Below are 8,562 nucleotides of genomic sequence, written 5' to 3'. Positions count from 1 at the left end.
CTTATGTTTTTATTTAAAAAGTAGAATTGGAGAGTAAATTGAATATAAATGGGCATGTAATAATAATTTAATATCTTTAAAATTTGATGATGTGACGAAATTTTATTAGTACCTAGAAACCTTAATTTTTAGGATTGTCCGAATATAAGTTATTCCTTCAAGGTAAGATAGGTAATCAAATTTATCATTTGTTATAGTAATTAACAATATCAATTATAATATATTTTTGCTTAATTAAAGAATTCAACGAAGTATCTCGGCTAAAAAGGAAGTTAGTCATCTTTAAAATTAAAAAAAAAAGAGTGAGGAGAAAAAATAAAAAATAAAAAGGAGAAATAAAGATCTCAATTAAAAATATTATGTAAGGTTGTAATATTTTTGGCTTAATATAATATTTGGTATTCAAATTTGACACTTTTTAAATTTGGTACTTAAGTTTTTTGGGTCCAATTTGCATCCGAACTTGATATTTTTTTCTTAATTCGGTACCTAAGATTATTTTTTTGTCTAATTTTATACCTAAACTTGTCAAACATTATACAAATTAATCTAATATACTAATAGTATTATTTTTATGAGACAAGATAAAAATCAACGTATGACCAACATTTGGCAAATGATATGAACTTTTTAAATTTTCAATTACTTTTAGTTTAATTATTTTTAATTTTTAAATTTTTAAATTTTAAATTTTTAAATTTTTTAATTTAACATAATGAATTTATTTTATTTTGGGTTTTAAAACTCTTGTTTTCTTCTTTAATATCTATTTGTTCTCCAAGCACAATTTTTTAACACGGATTTCCTCTGACATTGATGATATTTTTTGCAGAATTGAGGGCTTTGTGAATACCAAACCATGCTTTAAGTATGCGGTCCCTCTTAAATCATTCTTACTATTGTTAACTCGATAACTCAATCAAAATAGTCAAAAAGTGTGGTGAATTGGCCCTTTAAAAATTCAATATAAGCAATGAAAGAACATGAAATAATGAATGCAGTGGTTTAGAGTGGTTCAATCACAATTGCTTATTCCATTATCTTAGCTTTCCACAACTAAGGATTTTCTTAAATTTACTAATTTGATCAACTTTTGAAGACAATGTTTAATCTTACAACTCCCTTAAGATTTCCACCCAAATCTTAAGCCCCAAACCCTCTTAAAGAGAAATAAATAAGCAAACAAATAGATAATCCTTACAAGATCATAGTGTTTGCCAATTAAGCACAAATACAAAGAAAAGCACTTGAGCTAAATGAAAACAATAAGTGCATATATAAAACATATGAAAAAATTGAGCTCTAAGGTTGATAGAATGACACTTTTAGCTTTTTGATCTCTTTTGTTATTGTAGAACCTTTTGAGGATGATATTTATACTCCCAAATTGATTTCCAACCGTTGTGGCTGTTGGGATATTAAATAGAGCCGTTGGGGATGACAATACATGTACATTTATGTCACTTGCAACAATAGGTATCAATACTTTTTTATCAATATAGATACTATTAGCATTTAATGCATCAATTTAGTGATCGTTAGCCCTATTTACATTGATACTAGATAAAAGGTATCGATACTAAATGTGTTTGTTCAAAAAATTCTTCGAAGTCAAAATGTCAATTTCGTATCGATACTGAAAAAGGTATCGATAAAAACATCATAGTATCGATACGAAAAGGTATTGATAAAAATATCTGGCATCAATACTTATTAAAATATACCAATACTTATTAAAAATATTGATACTTTTTGTTTTAAGCGGTTTTTCACTTGTTTCACTTGATATAAAATTGTTTCACTTGATTTTAAAAATTATTTCACTTGAGTTAAAAATATTTGAAGTGTTTTGAACTTATCCCAAATATTTGTAAGTGTTCAAAGTACTCTCTAAGTATTTGGAGACTTTAAAAAGATTACTTTGAACTTCATTGATTCTTTGTTCAAAAACAATTTTATTCAAAACATTTTTATTTGTTATATCAAAATAATTCATCAAATAAAACTTAATTCAACAATCTCCCCTTTTGATATAACAAAATATTTTGGTAAATTTATTTTTGAATAAGCTACTCCCTTTTTAAAGTTCAATTTTAATCAAGGGCTTGATTTTATGGTTTGAAAATCGCCACTTAATTGTCACAAAATTGTTGAAATTAAGAATTTTAGCCATTTACCTTATCAACCAATTTACATTTTTCTCCCCTTTTGTTATATAAAAGATATGAGAAGAAATAAAGCTTAAGAGAAAGAAAGAAATGGTTAGTTCCATAAGATGAAACAAATAAGAAATAGGAGCTAACATAAAATAAAACATCAAAGTATCTTAATATACCAAAGTAAACATTTAGCTTAAACAAACATAGTTATAGGAATCAAGTTAAAATAACCTAATGATGCACATGAAAATGTATGAAAATGCAAAACCTATCCTAATCCTCTTGAGGTGGTGGAGGTGGAGGGAATTGAGACATAATATAGGCAATGTTGTCCTCCATCCTGAACATCTTAAGGTCTAAGCCTCTAATGCCATATCACAAAGAGCCAACTGTTCCAAGTATAGCTAAAGTATCAGCCGAAAAGTTTTGTTCTTGTGGTGGAGCAGATGAAGGAGGCAAAACTTGCTCTTGAAATGGAACCAAATCGGGAGCACCACCAACATCTTCATCCTCATCCTCATCCTCATGGATTTTGGGCTGTGCACCCTTAACCCATTAACCGATATGGGGATCCTTCTTGTAGTCAGCATGTCGCAGCACACCAAAGCTTAGTAGTGTAGGAGAGGCTAAAGGAGAATCGCCTCAAGCAGGGATATTAAGGCTTTTGAAGATGAATGAAAGATAGGTTCCAAATAGTAATGTAATAGAGTTAGTAAGCTCCTTCCCTATGACCTTAGTGATATCATTGAACATGATTAAAGCAAGGTCAAGACACTTATTTGTTTGAAAACTTTCAATCCACCTATAATCAGTGGACCGAAGGATAGCATGTTTTGAAATTGAGCATAAAATTCATGTAAGAATCAAGTGTAGAAAATGATCATGAAGGTTAAGTTTCGAAGCATTCGAGCTAGGAACGATTAGAGTAGGATTAAAATAGACCTTTCTCATTTAATTCACCACCGAGAGAAAGTTTTAAAAATTCATCGAAATCCTTAAGAGTGAGACGTATGAGAGTGTTCAAAAGAAAAGAATTTATAGCAATAATGGTCTCACCCATAGGATCATGTTTGAGCAAAGCATTCAAATAAAATGCTCATACGAGGTTGGCATGGGTGGAAGATCGAATGTTCAAAAAATAAACTCAATACCAATAGGCTAAAGTTTGGAGATAAGCAAAGTTAAAATCGACTAATTAGTCTAAATCAAGCGATCGAGAGACGTTAACTTTGCGAGTTGAAAAATCTGTATTAAAACGCATTCTCTCTACGGAATTTCTTAAACATTTATTTAAAAAATTATTTCGGCCAATAGGTGGGTTGGGCGAAGAAGAATCGGTATGAGATTGTTTCTTTACAGGCATAATGACAAACTAAGACTTATAGACACACTAAACTACTTAGAATTTTCACTCGGGAATTTTGTCGAACACTTGGTGGGCAAGGGTTTTGAAATTTTTTTTTAAGAAAATGTTTAAGTTTGGGTGACTTTCTGCAACAAAAACACATTTGTTTGTCTCAAACAGTTCCAATGAACAAGATTCAACCAACAAATAACACAAATAATTTGTATTTTTCAAAGTTAAAGCAAGTGGATTTTTACCTAAAAATTGAATTTGAAATGGTGAAATCCTAGTGCAACTTTGTTGAATCTTTGAAGAGATGTAAATGTGGGGTGTTCTAATAAAAAAATTTGAAGAATGATCAAAGGATTTTGAAGTTTTTGAAATATAGGTTTTAGAGGATTTCGTTCGTTAGAGAGAAAGGTTTTGAATTTTTTTTTGCCAAATCTGTTTTAAATACACTACAGTTTAATTTAAAAACCTGATGGTAACAATATTTTTTGTTAAGTATCGATACTTTTGATTAAATATCAATAGTTTTGTTAAAATATCGATACTTGTTCTTAAGTATCGATATTTTAACAAAAATATCGATACTTAAATGCCCAAAATGGTTCCTGAGTGCAGAAAAAACTTCCCCGACTTTAAATGTAAGTCCTAAGACATTTTAAATTGTCCTAAAATGACTTTTTAGTAAATTCTAATGATTTCATATGTTGAAATATACAAAATTTAAGTATGACGCATATGAATCATAGAACATTAAAAGTACATCAAAAATTGGTTTAAAACACTAAGTAAAATCCATACAAGCACATTCAAAGGCATAGAGAATATTTTGCATATTAGATTAGATTGGTCAAAATAGGCTAAATATGCAACTTTTGACTCTCCCTAACTCATTGCATATAAGAGCCATACAAATAATTTGTACATGCTTTTTTACTCAAAATCAAGTAAAACCATTTTTGAAAACATTTAAAGTTCTTAAAAATCAAATGAACACAAAGTCAAGGTAAGGTAGTGATACCTAGTTTTCTCCTAAATGTCCACAATCTTTCTTTATCTAATGGTTTAGTAAAAATATCTGCTAATTGGTGTAAAATGTTAACAAATTCTAGAACTATGTCTCCCCTTTGGACATGATCTCTAATGAAATGATGCCTAATCTCAATGTGCTTAGTTCTAGAGTGTTAGATGAGATTTTTAGTGAGAAAAATAAAACTAGTATTGTCACACTTAATAGGAATGGTATCTACATCAATTCCATAGTCCATAAGTTTTTGTTTCATCCATAAAACTTAAGCACAATAACTACTGATGGAAATGTATTTCGCTTCGGTGGTGGACAATGCAACACTATTTTGTTTCTTTGAAAACCATGATATGAGCAAGTTGCCTAGGAATTGACAAGTACTAAAGGTGTTTTTCCTACCTAATTTGCAACCTTCAAAATATGCATTCAAGAAAGCATGCAAACTAAAGGATGAGTCTTTAGGATACCAAATGCCTAAGTTAGGTATGTCTCTAAGGTATCTAAAGATCCTCTTAATGGTTTGTAAATGTCATTTCTTAAGACATGATTGATATCTAGCACATAAGCAAACACTAAACATAATATCAGGTCTACTTGCAGTAAGATAGAATAAAGAACCAATAATTGACCTATATAATTTTTTTATCTACACATTTACCTTTCTCATCTTTGTCAAGCTTTGTAGAAGGGTTCATAGGTGTAACTTGTGGTGTAAGGATATCCATATCAAACTTCTTGAGCATCTCCTTTGTATACTTAACTTGATTGATGAAGATGTCGTCCCTCCTTTGCTTGATTTGGAGTTCTAAAAAGAAATTTAGTTCTCCCATCATGCTCATGTTAAACTCACATTGCATTAACTTTGAAAATACTTTACAAAGAGAATCATTAGTAGTACCAAAACTAATATCATCTACATAAATTTGTACTACTAACAAATCTTTGTCCTTCTAACAAATCTTTGTCCTTCATTTTAATAAAAAGTGTTGTGTCGACCTTCCCTTTATAAAAACCTTTTTCAATAAGAAAATTTGACAATCTTTCATACCAAACTTTAGGAGCTTGTTTTAAACCATATAAAGCTTTAAAAAGTTTGAAAACATGGTTTGGAAATTTTGAATCTTCAAAACCAGGTGGTTGTTCAACATACACTTTTTCATTTATAAAACCATTTAGAAAATAACTTTTAACATCCATTTCATATAATTTAAAATCATTAAAGCATGCAAAAGCTGAAAGCATTCTAATGGCTTCTATTCTAGCTACGGGAGCATAAGTCTCATCATAATCTATTCCTTCTTCTTGAGTGTAACCTTGAGCAACAAAACTAGCATTTTTCATCACTATGTTACCACTCTCATCTATTTTGTTCCTAAAAACTCATTTAGTACCTATAGTAGATTTAGTACAAGGTCTTTTAACTAGGGTTCATACTTTACTTCTCTCAAATTGATTTAACTCTTCTTGTATAGCCAATATCCAATATTCATCATTTAATACTTCTTTGATATTTTTAGGCTCTATGCATGAGATAATTGTAACATAATTACATGTGTTTCTAAGAGAAGATCTAGTAATTACCCATTTGGATGGATCTCCCAAAATATTACCATTCTTCACATAGTTGTACTTCCTTAGATGATTGACTTCCATTTCCTCTAGAGTAAGCTCCTTTAGAGCATCTTGAGTTTGCTCTTGTATTTTTTTTCACTTGATGATTGATAAACTTTTTCACCATTATTAGAAATTCCTATATCATAATCATCAATACAAGAACCATTTCTATGAGGAGGGTTAGAATCATAAAAAACATGTATAGACTCTTCAACCACTAAAGTTCTTTTGTTAAAGACTCGATAAGTTTTAGTATTTAAAGAATAACCAAGAAAGATTCTTTCATCACTTTTTGCATCAAAATTTCCAATATTATCTTTTTCATTATTTAAACAAAACAATTACCTCCAAAAGGATGAAAATAGCTAATGTTAGGCTTTTTGTTTTTGAAAAGTTCATATGGAGTTTTCTTCAAAATAGGCATAATCATCACTTGATTTACAATATAGCATGCGCTGTTTGTGGCTTCCGCCTGAAAATATTTTGGCAAAATTTTTTCACAAAGCATGATTTTAGCCATTTCTTCTAAAGTTCTATTTTTCCTCTCAACAACTCCATTTTGTTGAGGGGTTCTAGGTGCTGAAAAATTATGGCTAATACCATTTGAGTTGCAAAAATTATTAAAACCAAGATTTTAAAATTTGGTTACATGGTCACTTCTAACACTAGTGATAGAGTAACCTTTTTCATTTTGATTAATTTTTGAAAATGTAATGAATTTCTCTAAAGTTTCATCTTTAGTACTTAAGAAAAGAACTCAACTAAATCTAGAGTAGTCATCTACAAGTAAAAATGCATATTATTTTCCACCCAAGCTAGTTGCTCTAATTGGTCCAAAAATATAAATGTGAATAAGTTGTAAAACTCTACTAGTAGACACATCATTAATAGGTTTAAAAGAAACTCTTTTATGTTTGCCTTTAGTACATGTATCACAAACTTTATCAAAATCAAAATCAATTTTTGGTAATACTCTTACTAAGTCATTTTTAGCTAATTTATGCAATATGCTCATGCTAGCATGTCCTAATTTCCTATGCCATAACTAAGAAGTTTTTTCATTCTTGGTTATGAGGCAAACATTTGAATCATGTAAGTTATCTAGATGTACCATGTAAATGTTTCCTATCCTATGACTAACCTGCTGCCAAACGTGGTGGTTTTAGTACATTTCGGTACTTAGTTAGTTTGTTTTTGGGATATTTTATGTTTAATTATCACATTTTTAGCTTTCGTAGTTTAGATTCAATTATGTGCAAAATAAGCATTTTTACGTAAGAATTTATGTTAGTTGACCTATTAGGCCAAATTAGGCCTTAGGTAGTTTTAATATGTTTAATTGAGTGTGCAGGATGTATATTTAGTAGCCCGACAACCTTATGGATGACAACAGAGTATAACACAAGTTTCCCAAGATGCAACACGTGAAACTACAACTCCAAGATCAAGAAATCGGTGTCTTGTCAAGACACATCTTGGCTTTGTCGCGACACAGGTCTAAGCGTGGGAGGCAAGAATTGAAAAGGCTAAAATCATCTGCACAATCAATATTTTATGAGATTAGGGCCTATAATAAACCTATTTAGGATTTCTAAATATCATTACAAATAGAAAGGTTAGTGCTAATATGTAGGCAAGGCTTGAGGAGCCGTAGTAGTAGAGTTAGGTTTTAGTTCGTTTATTTTCCATTTCTACATACTTTGTTCTTTTTGAGTAGGTTCGACTTGAATTTAAGTCTTTTCTATTAAAGTATTCAATATTTTTATTTTATTTTTCTTTTGCAAACATCAAGATCAGTTAACTATCACAAAATTATGCAACTCCGAGCACATCTGATTCAATCAATCGAGAAATTATTTACTGTTTCTTTTACTTTAGTTTATGCTCTTTATCTATTTTATTGTTTATCATAATATAATTTTTTAATTATTACTATTTAGACTTGTTATTGTAGAAGTAGATTTCTGATTTAACTTGTCCTCCCTTGGGTACGATCCCCGAAATACTTCCCTGTGTTCCATTGTACACATCTATATTATAACTTGACCTATATACTTGTGAGCACCACTTAATTTTATATATTTTTGGTGTGGTATTTTCTAGTCAAACATTTGCATGTTTGGCGGCGATCAAGTTGTTCGCGTTGTTGCTAGGGAGGTTTTGACATTAAATCAATTTTTTTCTATAATTAATAAGATAAATAGGAAAGTTAAAATTTATATATATGATTTTTTTATTTTCTATTTTAATTACTAGCTTTTATTCTTTTGTCTCGGATTTTAGCGTATGTCTCGAAGTGGAGGCATCGCAATCAAGCCATATCCTGATCCGGAGCAACTCCTAAGGTGTAACCATCAAGTAAGAAGAGATGACCTAGTCATGGTAATTGATTTACCTCAAGAGAACCTGTT

The sequence above is a fragment of the Gossypium raimondii genome, chromosome 5, assembly GCF_025698545.1.
Source record: "Gossypium raimondii isolate GPD5lz chromosome 5, ASM2569854v1, whole genome shotgun sequence".
Classification (NCBI taxonomy): domain Eukaryota; kingdom Viridiplantae; phylum Streptophyta; class Magnoliopsida; order Malvales; family Malvaceae; genus Gossypium; species Gossypium raimondii.
This window is presented reverse-complemented; position numbering follows the sequence as displayed.